The 16,277-nt window shown below is 34.0% G+C and overlaps 1 non-coding gene across 1 annotated transcript; it reads left to right on the top strand.

The window, feature by feature from the left end:
• The first annotated feature begins 1,619 nt into the window (after positions 1–1,619).
• Positions 1,620–1,692, top strand: Trnaa-agc (transfer RNA alanine (anticodon AGC)). Its single transcript has one exon. It is a non-coding gene; the product is annotated as a tRNA-Ala (tRNA).
• The last annotated feature ends 14,585 nt before the right edge of the window (positions 1,693–16,277 follow it).

Raw genomic sequence — 16,277 nt, 5'->3', positions numbered from 1 at the left:
ACCAGCCCCAAAGCCAAGCCCGGTCTACAGCGACCGAAAAAAAACAATCCCCATATGAGCTTGACAGAAATACTGTCTCAAAAAGGCCTTTGAAACTATAGAGACTTCCTAAAGGGTTCACCTACCCTTCTTGTATCTGTTTTAGCCGCTCGTCAGAGTTTGTGACTTGTAAGAAGTCCGAATTACATCGCAGCTCCGAGACGCCATTCTGTCATAAACAACGAGAATGTGTTGAAATGTCTGTTTATGATAAAGCCCTGGTCCTCGAATACTTTCTTAAAGATACATGTTTATAACTTACCAAGATCATATTTTCGTAATGGACTACGAGAACGTTCGGTTTTTGTTCAGCGATGAATTTCTTCCAGGAACAGAAATAATTAAATAGTTGCCCGGAGGTATTAAAAGACATGTTACCAGTTGATAATTATTTGATATGTCTTAACAACTCTGCAAGTTTGGTCTAACGACTATGAAAGTAATCCATCTAAAACGTAGTTCGATTAACCTTATATTATTAACCTATTAGAAATCTTGGAACATTTAAACTTCGTTTTTCATTGGTTGAATATTTAAAATTAAGACTGCATACGAATAATCATTGTCATTGTGTATTTACCTGCAAATAGGTAAATTGTTTACTTTATAAAAAAACTATATAAAGGCACTCGTTTCCTAATTAAGTAAGCAACGTGTTGTAGATTTACGGAATCTGTGTACATGACAATTTTCGCATATTAAAAAAATACATAAAGCACAGAAATATGATAAATCTCGTAAACTCTTTCAGTCAATCCAAAATTTGAAGGATGCGCCCCATTCCATCTCTGTTCGGTCAAATATCTCGTGTTTCTTCACGTGGTAATTATTAGCGACCATAGTGTGAAGTGGATTGCGCGCGATAAGAATGATTTTGTCGCCATTTTGGAGATGATCGGTGGGCAACCAGGACGGTCCGAGATGAGAAAGAATGATTCTGGGAGGAGTTTGCTGCGCCACCATCTCGACTGGCAACAGGTCCAGGTTCTTAGGGGACACCGACATAATGTCATTGACCGGTCCCGGATGCACGAGGAAGTGTACAAGGTTGTTGAACCAATGCAACCTATATTCGGAAGAATATATAGTAACGCGATATAAGCAAGAACACATTTACTCAGAATGTATCGCGTACATGTGTAAATGGTGCTCTGTCTTGTCTATTTAAACAAAAAAATGTGTGTTAAATTAACCATGGTAACATTTTGGTGACAAATTTCTCTTTCTTTACCGACATAAAGAAGGCTTAATTCTTCGCAAATAATTAACACTTCGTGCTGATTGTGTACAGTTCTTTGTGCACAGTTTGGCAAAATGACAAACTTCACCAAAAATTGTTATAGATTAAAAAATGAGTGTATGTATTATGCTTATTCAAACAAGCAAAATAACACTCCTTGCTATGAAATAAGGTGAAAAAAATATATATTCGTTTATTGATCACGCATCGAAATAGTAAATTTTATCAATCGCTATATAAATTATAAGCATAAATGTATTTAATTTAATATACTCTCACTGTTGAAGATAATGTTATCGCATAGTAATAGTTCATACATATGTATGTATTTAAATGTGTCGGGGAATTAGCTCAAGTGGTAGAGCGCTCGCTTAGCATGTGAGAGGTAACGGGATCGATTCCCGTATTCTCCAAAGTTTTAGTTTTTTACATTTCCAAAATAAACCATCATTTTAAAAACACGATCGTCTTAAGTTCAAAATCTTTTCTACACGAAATTATCACATTTAAAACGCCCGTATACCATGTAAAGCATAATATTGTGATCAAGACTCAAATCCTACTAGGCCATTTTACGCAAAGTGTCGTATAAAATAAGGAATGAATGATCTAATAAGCCTAAGACTTTCGATGCAATCGAGCAAAAAGTAATAGGCTAAAACTAATCCTATTTGATAAATTTGCATATTAACTTTAAACTTTATGAAATTCAGGTTAAGATTAATAAAAAGACACAATCGATACATTTTGTAAGAAATCCTTTGATTATATATTATTCTATTATTATAAGACCGTTCGTATTTGATAATGTGCATCCTTCCATATTCCATTAGCGAACGGTACAGGCTTATCCGGTACGATATTTTACGCTCATGATCTAAACCCTATTTTCCCAGAGCGAGACTCATATATAACACAAATTTACCCACCAATTTTAGGATAGCTGCACAGCAGGATGTCATGGTCCTGGTACAGGAAGTCCTCTATAGCCTTCAACTGCTGTTCGGGCTCGACCTTCTTCGCGTTCGCCGGTGAGACCAGTGCCTCGTGCTATATGACGTCAAAGCCGACGCCGGCGGCGTCACGAACTCAGCTTGTCGCCCATTCCATGATGAGTTTTCTGTACTAAATATGAATTAAATAAAGTATCATGTTATCCAGTTTTAAACCAGATTTTTACTGTGTATTTGCTGTCAATCACGTAGCTTTTTTCGAAAGTTGTTTTAAATGGACCTGTTCACGTTTTGGTAAATTGACAAAATTAAACAAAATTGTTTCAGATTCGCAAATTTTCGTTGTAGTTATGATATTCGTGAGGAAACAGTAATACTGAATATTTACCATGCCTTAACATATCCATTATACGTATCTTTTGACGATTTAAAGACCTGAAAATCATAACGCGTTGCAACACGGAACGATGGAATAATTTGGAGAAATCTGTTTTGTCGTTATATGTTGTGACACTACGAGGATTGCTTATGTAAAGTATAAAATACATCATTAATTGTATGAGCACGGATGGTCGAGTGGCCTAAGTGTTAAACTTTTACTCGAGGGGTCAGTGGTTCGAGCCCAGTCGAGGGTTACTTTTTTCTTTCTTTAACGAGCTTTTTTGATCCAATGTTTACATTTATCATTATAAAGCATTTAATGAAAAACTTTAATACATGCCAAAATCTGTAAAAAGGCCCGTTGAAACAATATCATATGCACACACGCTTGCCAGTTATAACTCACGCAACGAGTTAAGGTTAACAAGGCCACGGGTGACATAATATAACAACTAATGATTTTGTTTTCAAGTAGACGAATGAATTTTGAATCGACTGGATGTGCATGCGGTTAAGTAGAAATAAAGTATATCACGACCGTTAATCACTGGCGCCTTCTCTTATTCGGAGATGCTCCAATACACGTGACAGACTTCCAAGGTGGGTCTAAGAACCGGAAGTTTAAACAAACTATTAACAAATCTAGAGGGAGAGTAGTTATGCTATATGTTTTTATTCAACACATTTGGTCATAGTTGATAAATCTGGCAATGAATTTCGATTCTCACGGTATTTGTAATTTTCTGAATTTGTAATTTCGGGCCATCAGAGGACGTCCAAAACACTTTTTGAGACCTTATAGATTCAAACTTTACATTATAGATGACAAAACGGTTTTGGGAATTTGATATTGTGTACTATTATATTTCTGTTCATCCAATTAACTGAAACATTGTTTTACAACACATTTTTGTCGTTTTATTTTTTATATTTTCCTTAGCTGCCTAAATATGTTGAAATGCTTTATTTATGACCCTGTTCATATCAGTTCCCCAATCAGTAATTCATCGCAATATGCGCAAGTTTCACTGATACATGGATTCAATGACTTAAGTTCCCTGTATTGTTTCTTCAAAAATATATATAAGAAGGCAAAATAAATATGCCCTATGTTCCGACTTATATCGCCAAAAAGGTAGACAGGTTGGCCAAACGTGTGTTATGTCGCCGCCATTAGTATAGCTGTATGGCATATATCTTCACCCTGTTATTGTATTTGTGCGTGTATGTGTTCGTGTAAGTAAAGTATGCATGTGTATTTGTGCGTAGGAGCCGATTTCGTGCCCGGCTCATACTTTGAAATGCTGCTTAAAGGGATAGTATTTCTTAAAATCGTACAACAATGCACGACTACAAAGTAATTGGTGACTGTCAGCTATAATTTTTAAAAAGCTTGTAGAGAGTTCGCTAACTATATAAAATCCTGTAGGTACTAGTATTTAATCACGTGCTCATTTCGTTTCCTTAATATGAACAGCAAGGGTACTTAAAATCCAACCAGATTTTTAAATATTGAGACAAAAAGTTTAAATTTCAATTAAAGTGAAAAAGTTAAAATTTATTAATATCCGCACTAAATATTGATCAGGTCATATGCTTCAACAAATTGATTGAAATATCTAATAGAAAATCGTGACCATAGGGCCCGTTTAAAGCACAAACGGTTTGTTGCATTAAACGTTAAAATGAGCTGGCCAAAATATATTTTTATTTGTGGTATCTTTTTTTTTTTACTTTTTGATTTTTGATAATATTTATAGGTTATTTGAGGCTGACAATCTATTTGAAAAAGTGTTACCAATAGTCACGAAGCTTGTTTTCAACAGTTTACCATAATGCATTAACCATGATCTGACTAAAATATTTAATTGTTTATTGAGTGTGTGTTTATTTTATGTCCAAAATTGGTTATAAGCCGTCGGTATTAGTAGTTAAAAGGGCTCTGACTTACTCATGTGGTGTTAAAGAGTCAGTATTTGATATTTGGCGAGAACCTAGATCGGGTCCAATATGAATGTACTACCCTGTATCACACCGTGCGGGTCACACTATGTAAACTGATAAATAACCGATAACAAGCCATGTTTTTTACTTTCTTAAGTAAATGTTGTCATGTAAAAACTACTACTAGCATATGTGTGGCACAGCTTATTTGACCATATTTGACCAGCGTAACCAGGAACAGTGGTCTAGATACAAAATTAGGTGAAAGGAAGTATGTATTAGACTGATAAAACTTACATGCTATCAGACAGATATAAACAGTCCCGTGGCAGACGCCAGGATTGCATCACTTGATTAGGGATGACGGTTACATCACATTCAAATTGTATTTCCAATTGATTTCATGTTTCATACTTTTTTTTAACTTTCAAGTTCATTCTGGTTTTAATTAAAATTCAAAATACATGCACGCATTTTATAGTGTATGCAAATGCCGTATAGTGTGGGTTTAAAATGCAAAATACATTCACCGTTGTATAATGCAATCGTGTGACAATTTAAAACGTTCGAATAAGTTTTAAGTTTTTTCTATTTCAATAAAATGACAGGGAAATAAACATTTAATCACAAGCTGTTCTTATATCACTGACTTTCAATAAACCAAATACCGATACTCTATAGCAATATCAAACAAAAACACTTTGTATTTGCTTTTTGAAGGGAACTTTTATTTATAAGTAATTGCTTTTTTCCGAGATGATGTAACACTTATTCAAATATATATCCGTCATATAGCGTAAATTAATTTGTTATAAATGTTTGCGATTATATGAACAAGGAATTGCACAATATTAATAACATTAATTGATGTAAGTAAATTATACAAACATGTAATGAATTATGTTTAAGTTGTACATACAATCAACCATCTATATATATTTTTGTGTTGATGATAATTGTTATCATTTTATACCTTTTCCGCGACTTTCTTACTAGTTGAGTAGTATTCAGGAGTGGCGATACTTAGAGCACTAGGATTCACGGCTTCCGATATAGCAGCCGGCTTATCAACGGCCTGGTGGATAAAATTGCTGTATATCAGTTTTGTCGAAAACTTAACATATAATGTATCGTTCTACTTCTTGTGGGTACAGCAATAAACTTTATTCACAAGTTTATTAAAAATGGAGTTATGCGCGGATACGATCGCTTAAATTGCACTTGTAATGTCCACACGCGTAATAACAAAATTAACCAGTATTGACACGACACCATCATTTCTCTAAGCCAATAACCTTGCTAACTTCACTGACCTTTATAGCTGCTGGTGTCGGGTTCCAATTACTAAACATATTTAGCACTTGCTCTTGCTAATAATACGGGCGCCGCTTTTGCGAAGAGACTTCGTGGATTATTGTTATTGTGATCTAAGTTATGCACTTGTCTTAATGTGTTACTTGTTAGCTTGAGCCAAGAGTCGACTATCTTAATGATACATATTGTGAGAGTTATCGCCTTTTGTCAATGTGTTGCATTTACACTTTGAATGGGGTTTATCTAGCAAAATGATCGCTGTTACTTTGTGTGTAAGCCTCCCGCACTCATCGATTTCTAATCATTGCATGACAAACGTCAAATTGTCCAGCACTCACCTAATAAGTCTGCTCTTTCTACCAGAGGTTACCATTTATGTGTACATTAATAATGTGTATGTTTAATAACATATTTCCGGATCGTAGTAGATGTGGATAACATATTATATACAACATACTGTGTTTTATTGTATCTACCAACAGCAGGCATAAATAATCAATTCCAAATCACTGTTTGTACAATTGACAGTATGTACACCAAATAAACATAACCTTTGGATTTGTTCGAACAGGTTTTTACAACAATTAAACATGAAATACCCAGAGTCATTATACGTCTTCTTATGTTTAAATGATTATGAGAATAGCGTATGTAACAAATTATATGATAATATATTTGGTTCAAATGACGAAATACACATACGGATATTTCGAATAAAGTATACAGCAGTTATTAATAAATCATTTAAATCCTTAGTTATCTAACACTGGAATCACAAATATCATTTTTTTACTTAACATATAAAGGAGATTTATCAACTTATGTAACAATCAGTACAGTTACTGCCCTTTTAATCTGATTCTACTCATACCTTTAAGTCATGACAAAAATAACTAAATGTTACAGTGAACTTGCACGTCAATCATACGGATGTAAAAAAATAAGTTTCGACGCGTCGCTTCTGGTTTAAAAACAACGATTTGATTTTTATTACTTTCTTGATATATGTTTAGAACGCACAGGTCAGAACGAAAAATAGGAGTTTTTTATTTACATATCTCACGATTAAAAAAGCCATATGCATTAAAGATGATGACACGCTACTGTAGATTGCAAACACATATACAATTCAAAGTATGTTTATTTTTTTGTCTGAATCTTTTGTGTTGTTGATGGTCTCCGTTTGTTTTTCCCCGTGTCCGAATATAATATGCGCGTATCATGTTGAATATATACAATTATACAGGGAAAACATTCCTGTAAGTTAATTGTTGTTTTATGTCATGGACACATTTTGCATTTACTATTAAAGGGACAATCTAATGGACGTTGTACATTCTTTTTTGAGGCGTGCAAAAATATGATTTGTAAACTGATTTGCGCGAAATGTTGATTACTCGTGTCGGCAAGGGTACAATCAATTCTTTGATTGAATATAAAGATTACCCTGTTTCAATCTGTCCTGTATATAAATACGTAAAAACGCTGATAAATTACCCTAAATTAAGATGTGTCAGTCTTGACAATGTTCATGTTTATGATTCAGTATAAAAGTGACTTGGTTTGAATCTGTGGTGGGAATGAATATAGAGAAAATGTGATGCACTATTTAAATGTGTTCTTCTAGAGACAATGTTCATGTTCATGATTCAGTATAGACTCGGTTTAAATCTGTCTTCGTACGATGGCGAGGAAATCCAGTTGTTTGCGATCCATTTTCTCCCTTTTAGGAGATCACATCCCCCGTGCTGCGAACGTTGGTCCGCTTTTCCAAGGTAACCAGTCTAAAATATATAGTTGTTTTTTTAATAAACGAAATATGCAGTGTATAGGTCATATTAAGTTCATGAAGTTATATTGTACTAGTAATTTAGTTAATATCGTCAGCAATGTTACCATTTTATAAATTATATAGTTAAGAGTGAACAAGGTTACATGTGAGTATGTTATTTATTAATGAGAAATTAACGAAGTAACATGTGAAGGAGAAAAACAATCTTGGGGTAAGTAGGTTACAAGTGTTAACAGCACTATGGTTTAGAGAATACCAGTGTATATGTAAAGTAGTTGATCGTCAACGAGGTAACCAGTGTACAAGTAACATAGTCATATAGCTAACTAATGACCCTTTCTACGATAAATATACTTAAGTGCGAACGGTTGTAATCCGATAATATAGTACAGCGTAAACAAGGTCACCGGTGTATAATATATATTTAAAGGGTAAACGAGATTTCCAAACAAAGTAATATAGTCTTGAACAAAAAGTTAAACAGTTTGAAGTAAAAATACTTCAGATTATATGAGGTCTGCAATAATAACGAAACATCATCAACCTACGCTAAAATAAAAGTTACAAATCAGTGGACATCCCAATTCCAATGGACCTCATTATACAACGACAAATTTTCATGTTTCCAGCCTCACATCAGAGCAATTATGATTTCAAATAAGGAATCAGTCCTCTGCCATTCACAGCATATTAATTATAGTGTATGTTGTGTATAAGAACACAATATAATGTACCTCGCATAATTGCAGACGAAGGATAAACATGCGGTTTCGGCAATAAATTTGACGGACACCTTTAAACACTGTAAACGCGTCCCCGAAACTATACATTTGATCGTCGATATGTCCGTTTGACGAGTCGACCATTTAAGTTTAATGCATCAGGGTAGCAATCCAATAGTTGTCTTCAACAGCAGTTGCATTTAAACATATTCATTTGTGATCAACATTAAAAACGTTAAATCAGATATATTTTATTTAATGTCCAAAATTTATTTTAAAATTTGAAAGTAAGACAAAAAACAATTAAAAGTAACCCACTGACAATAACATTATCATAAACGTATATTGTCGTAAGGTGCTGCCGATATGTCGTAATCAAACGCAAAATAACTAAATATTCATTTTGTTTAACCTACACGGTAAAAAATGAAATGCAAATCTGCGCTACAGTCGAACATTCATGCAAACAAGATATGGCTTCTATTGTCACGTGTCCATTAACAAATCACGTGGTGTAAGTGAAACATTTTGGAAGCAGAATGAAAACACCACAGGTGAACATGATAACACACCTTTTCTAAGTATTGTTAGGCCATCTAGCTTAGAAAGTGTGACAATTTAACACAATCTCATGGAAGAGTGCTGTTGTTGTTTTCACTTTCTTCCAAAATCTTACTATTTCAACATTTTGTAGGACAAAATCCTACCAGGCTATTCCTAGTAATCTGATTATAATGTGTAAGGTATTTTAGGAGAACTGACCGATGTGAAAACTATACCTACTTCATAACTATATGTATACCTGTTCGTCTATAAAATGGTTGTACCACATGATGGCTGTTCCACGGACTGGTTTCACCACCAGACTCGAGTTGTAGCAATAATAACTCAGATTGTGCCAATCCTGTTTCTCTAAATCCACAGTTTTCTCCTAAAAAGTTCATGTCAAATATCGTATGAAAATCAAGTTGTAAAAGCTATGAAACATTTTGCAATATTTTGCAGTCAATTGATAGAAGAATTCCACGACACAATTGAATTTAAGAATAGGTAAAGGCCTAATAAATCAGTCGATTGCATTGTTGTTATATTAAGCTATCAGGAAAATGTCGTTTATTTCTACTAAACAAGTAAATGTAGATAAGTCGGCTTAACTCTTTTTTGGGGTGGGGGTTGGTGTGTGGGGGGGGATAAAGGGTGGTTATGTATCTTTAAAAAAAAAAATGAAAATCAAAAATCAAAATCTCTATAAAGAATTCCTCCTTAAGTTATTTATTTGTTAATATTAATTTTTTTAACATATATGATCGAATGAGGCAAACACTTATTGCAAACTTTAAAGTTAATATCGAAATTAAAAAAAAAAATGATCAAATTCAGCCAAAAGTTATCGAAAAAGTTTTCACCACAATTGACAATATGTTTATATAAAATTCTTTGGGACTAGGAAACAAAGCTATATAGTGCGAGGCTCAGAAACATATTAGTGTTAGTATTGAACCTCCTGTTGGTGTCCAATATTCACTAAAATGGTCCATTTTTCAAACGATTCTATATATTAATGGTGTTTTTAGCGACATTTGTTACGTAACCATACTGCAATATATGTCCTTCTGAAAATAATGATCGATTGAACGTGCTCTAAAGCGATTGGACAAAGGTTAAGTTACTGAATACGATGCTTTGTTCAATGGCCGATTTGGTTGTAGGAAAGGGAAACAAATGCGTGCGTACCGTTTGGGTAAGTAGTACATGCAGAACAGCTTGAAAAGATATTTTACGATGTAACGCAATCATTCGTGCATTTATAATAGCAATAATAATAAGAGCCATCAGGAAATGATGACGGCGGTCATATATTTCAAATCGCTTTGTGAATTTTAATTAACATTTTTAAATGGAAAAACAATTATGAAATAAATAAAAGCAAAGCAACAGTTACACCTTTTTTTGCTTTGTTATGTAAATTTACTTTGAACTCTAGCGAAACGTTCTACACGCGGATGAGCACATACCACCAGTGTAGAGTCGCTCGCATCCGTCAGGGGGAAGGCTGTCTCCCCTCCCTCTTCCGCGTTGTTCAGGTAATACAGGACGGTTATGTACCTGGAATTAAACGGCGTATCGACGACTACTTCTATAATAATAATAATGACACATAAATGAAAAAGAAACTTCCGAAAAACGTATTCGTTTATAAACAAGTACATGTATATGCAAATATACTCTGTCTAGTTGATTGTCTTGTAACCTAATTACTGAAACCATTTTATCAATTAAATACTGTTTCTTTACAAATTGTGTTGGTCCTTTAATTTGGGAATATACATTTGGAATCCAATTCTTAGTCATTTTTGAAAGTCATATCCGACATTGTTTACATGCTTGTCGGTGAACTGTGATATTTCTCTGTTGTAATATAACCTTCATGTCATTTACACATAATTATTGTTCTACACCTTGACCAATGAAAGCGTGCCTTAACAGTTTGCTGATTAATAACAATTGTCAATTAGCGTAAATATATTTTGCAATGGGCATAGTTTTACGTGCCTTAACAGTTTGCTTATTAATAACAATTGTCAATTAGCGTAAATATATTTTGCAATGGGTTCCTTACCTCTGTTGTTAAGGCCTGTTTATACTCAATGTCTTTATTAGGGTGTTTAAGATTGCAATAGTTGTTAAAACAACAGTGATCGGGTGTAGTCAGTGTCCAGATTTATTGATTTTATCAAGCAGTGGTAGTCAACACAATGGCACAATAAAACCTGCTCATTAATCCGCTGCACCCCGATAGTTTACAACTCTAATCCTTTTAATCCGCATGGGATATCACGGGGTGGTAATTGACATGACGCCTTATCTATGATCGCTCCGCCCACTAGAATTGATCAACCAATCAGCGATCGATTAATTCGGCGCACTCGTTAGCAACGACCTGTCCGCCATTTTCTAGACAAGTACATGTTTAGGTTCACTTTTATTCCAACGAGTTTCTTTTGCTTTCCTCTTTAAAAAACGATTAACAATGGTTAAACGGTGTCAAATGGGATTATGTAACTCGGACAATCGATGTCATGAAAGATTAGTTGGTGACATTTAATTTATATCGTTTCCAAAGCCGAAACTAGATCCTGAGAAGTGTAAGAGATGTATAAATACACGCGGTCGTCACCACGAACAACTGAACGTCAACACTGTCAAAGACAATTATAATATATTTTTATCGGATATATTAGCAGATTTAAATAGTTTATGATATCGATCTGATTATCACATAATATTTCACTTTTTTTAAATAGTTTTATCAGTTACTAGGTCAGAAGCGAGGTTCATCTGCATTACTTAAAGAGAAATAAAACCCAGCATGAAGCCTAATTCATGCTGTGTTTTATTACTCTGATAGTAATGCACTTAATTGACATTATACATGTTATTTGAAGGTGACATGTGATATATTATCTTATTAACGTATCTAAACATTTGCACTCATGTGGTGTCACCAATAAACGCTTTTAATCCACACTAGGAGCTCGAATGCATAGATCTCATTTTTTAAACGAGTTTCGTTTATTTTGTTCGGATTAAAAAACGGAAATGAAATATGGCAAAAACGGTGTAAAAAGGGTTAATGCAACTCTGGCATTTGGTATCCAGAAAGATAAGTTAGATGAAATAAATTTTTACCATTTCCAACGCGGCAATGCGGTCTTGACAAGAGCGAGTGGAAGCTTCAAGAATTACCGAGATCCCCTATAGAACAAACTTGAAATGTCATATAAGCAATAACTAAGCATTATTAAGTATGTATTATGTCACGTGTGCATGTAAAATAATTGAGAATTTTGGTACCCAATTCGTGTAACTTTACGAAATCTCCGTTAAAATTCGCGTTTCTGTGTGTGTCAGGAACAAGTGAAAACCATTTTGTTATTATTTTAATAAAGACGTATCGGTAAATGCTATTGTAAACGAGTTATTATAACTGATATTAGTTAACCAATTAATGCGGTAACTTCGGGGAAGTCGGTACCTGCGCGAGCGTCTGATATTGGTAAGCCTTATTAATTTATAATAGCCTGACCGTATTCCATTTCGTACAACGCTAATTTTATATCATACAATGTTCAAACTTACTGTGTTGTTTTTGCGCTTTAAATTATAGTGATTGATAAATGTCCCATAAGCAATGTTTAATATGATTAATATCACTTTTTTACGCAATAACATGTGGGATTGAGGTACCCACCCGGCGTCAGAAAGCGCGTAAAATTTCACCGAATTCCCAGTTATAAAGCGCTATTTCGTGTCAAATACACGGGTAGGGGGAATGTTTCGGTAATAATTTTGTTAATAACACGGGTAAATACCGGTGAAGTGTTAATTTATTGCAAATACCACCATTTCACGTAATAACGGGTTCGATTTCGGTAAGCGCGCAAGCGTTTGAGAGCGTGTTTAATGTACCGATTTACCCGTTATAAATAGCTGATGTTCTCTTAAATCGTATATTTTTTGCATTTGCAGAATAACTAAATGGCATCAACCCCTTTACAAGTGTAATATGGTGTTTAACAAGTCCATAAAATCATCCGGAATATCGCGTAAATTTATATGCAGTCTATAGGCAAAGAAGCCATTTTGGTGTTAGCTTGTCTAGGTTTTCTTCCCGCTGAGCCACGTGATTAAGTGAGCGGAGCGATCACTGATAAGGCGTCATATCAATTGCCGATAATGTGCGATAAGATAAGCGGATTAGCCAATACAGTGAAATGAAGTAAAACAAAACTAACGATTTGAGCATGTATTGCGTTCAACCAAAAATTGTGTTTTCTGAAGAGTAACAGAATATTAATATTGTAACCGGTTAACCTCCTTAAGAAACGGTTAACCGGTTAACCGAATAACCGTGCCACCCCTAAATAATAATAATAATAATAATAATAATAATAATAATAATAATAATAATAATAATAATAATAATAATAATAATAATAATAATAACTACTACTACTTCTACTACTATTAATACTACTACTACTAATACTACTACTACTTATAATAATACTAATAATAAAGCTCTTTCAACTCCTCTGCGTAAACACGCTTATACAGGACTATCAATCTTGGTAATAAAAAAAGTATAACGAATAAAATTGCCTTACTTTTGCAGACATGAAATTGTTTGGTGTAACACAAATATGTCATGATGTTTTAAAAAGTTTACGCCATGGCACTTTATCTATAAAATTATGGTGTAAAGATACGTTGTAAATGTCAACAATCTAGTTTCCTAACACCAGCACATACATATAAACGAGTAATTTAAAAAAAAAGTTAACTGATACTAAACATTTAATATTGTTGAAGTAAATTAATTGCATAACGTCTAACTTTAAGCAATCTCGACATATTTACTGGTATTCGTTGTAGAATTAAATAATATGTCTATACGTTACACGAACAAATCTTCATAGAAAAGTGAGGATTTTTACAAATGGTTCATGTACTATTAAACTACTGATTATTTTACTGGAAACGCACAATTTATAAATAATTATATAAAACTCTCATTGCGTTCATTTTCTGGTATCACTTCTACTGCACTGTTATTAAAGTATTTAATTCATTCGATTTACTTTGCCACTGTTAGTAGAATCGTATCTGCTAGCATCAAAATGTGGCAATCCATAGGCATAAATAAAAGTTACATTTAATACCGCTGTGCTCATGCCCGTTTTTGACAACGGAATTACAAATTTAGAAACAAACTACTTTGGTCTGACTTACCTGCAAATTCTGCAACAATCTGCCCACTGTGGTGTTAACGTCTTGCCGTCGCATCGCTCCTGGAAGCAACATGGCAAATCGTAGCGATCAGTTGAGTCCAGATGTGCATGATAGTGGCCACCTGGGGCGTAACTGACTACCTGTGTATGAAAAAAAAGATTGGTATTGGTCAGCTGGGACGTAACTTACCTACTGAGTATGAAACAAAAGAGTTGTAGTGTCACCCTTAGTTGTTACTGACCACCAGCCTACGAAACAAAAAGGTTGTAGTGACCAGCCAAGATGTTACCGACCACCTGCGCACGAAACAAAAATGTTCATGCTGCGAATGTCTTGAATCGAGTGTCTAAAAGACAGGTTGGTAGGAGCTTAAATACTGTATATATATATATATCACACTTATCAAGACAAAACATGTATTTTGCATTCCACTTGCGTCAGAAAGCAAACAGCCTGTACATTACAAACTTGATAAAAGGGATTATATAAGTAAACGGGAAACACTCTAATAAGAAACATGAACTGTAAGTTTACTTTAAATTGATGAAATTGTGTTACGATGCGCCACAAAGACATTTAACTGAATAGTCTGGTTACCTGTACATATTCACTCCGATTAATAACTTCGATGTCGAACTCAGTAAGTCTGGCAAGCCTAGGGGGTGGTAAAATTATATAATTTTTTTACAATATATGTTTCTTGATGAAATAATTATTCAACTGCCCCAGTATTGGAAAAATAATGTACATTCACAAATAAGAAAATAAACAATAGTTAAAATGGGGGTTGGATAAAGAATTATTATCAGTGAAAACCGATCGAATATGTTCATTTTAAATATGAAACATGTCATTTTTTATCTTTCACTAATAAACGATGTAATAAATAGTTGTGATATTGTTTTGATAGTTGTTATGCTAGTTGTTGAATCATTATGTAAATTGATACAACCACTTTTATTTTTTGTGACAGATTTAGACAATCAGCATACAGCAAATTATATATTTATGGATATATATGCTTTTAAATGCCTGAAACGATCGTAGATCCTAACGTTGTCATTGCATTTGACACTCTATTACTTATGCCAAGTTGACATTTTGAAATAAAGCGAACAAAAACATATTAATTTTAAAGATAAACCAACAGTAAGTACGTGCTGCATCATCTTTGTTATTTATTTATTTGCTATCCGAATATCCGGAAACACATAATTTAATTGCAGCTATTGAACACAACAATAAGATGTACCACACAGACAATCATGTGAAAATAGAGATATTTCAAATAGCAACCTCACATTGACAAAACTGTTTTCGAGTTAATTTTTATCTAAGTATGTAAATAACTTACGTTATCATCTGACATTAGCATGTTTCTGCATTAGAGATTTGGTTGTTGCCACACCATGCATTAGCATGTTTCAGCATTAGAGATTAGGTTGATGTCGCATCTTTACTACTGGACTGATGATCGAGTACCAAAAGAGGCAGACCAGAATGCGTTAACTTCCAAGAATCTTATGCAATCTTATCGCAATTTAAATCTAGATAGCTATCAACTAACATAGCTTATTTATAGACCTTTGGAAAAACTTGATATCTGACAGGATTGTCACTGTTTACAATAATAACGCATGAATTGAAACCGACAATTAGAACACAATATTAAAGTTACTAGAAAAGGTGCCCACCTATTAAGTAGACGATTCCAGAATTCTTCACCAAAGTGTGATCTCTGAAGCCACGTCTGTTCGCTCACCCGCGTGACCTCGGACAACGGGATATCAGAGTTCAATTCATCTTGGATTTCGGCGCCAAACAGGTTGCTTACGTTCAGACCGTTGTTTTTCGCGGATTCTATGATTTGGTCGCATTCCTCGTCCGATAAAAAGTTCGGGATTTCTGTGTTAACATTCAAATATGCGTTGCTTTAAATTGGACATATCGACTGTAGTTGTCAATGGTTTATATGAGATCGTTGTTTATGGTATTGTCATTAGTGGAAATGGATTCTTATTTGTTTTCGTTAACGCATGATATTTAATTCAGGCTCACATTAAATTGAAGTTTCTGTTTCAATATAAATTATCTTCAGT

Source organism: Dreissena polymorpha, chromosome 9 (genome assembly GCF_020536995.1).
Source record: "Dreissena polymorpha isolate Duluth1 chromosome 9, UMN_Dpol_1.0, whole genome shotgun sequence".
Classification (NCBI taxonomy): domain Eukaryota; kingdom Metazoa; phylum Mollusca; class Bivalvia; order Myida; family Dreissenidae; genus Dreissena; species Dreissena polymorpha.
The sequence above is the reverse complement of the archived record's forward strand: the minus strand, read 5'-3'. Positions and strand labels throughout refer to the sequence as shown.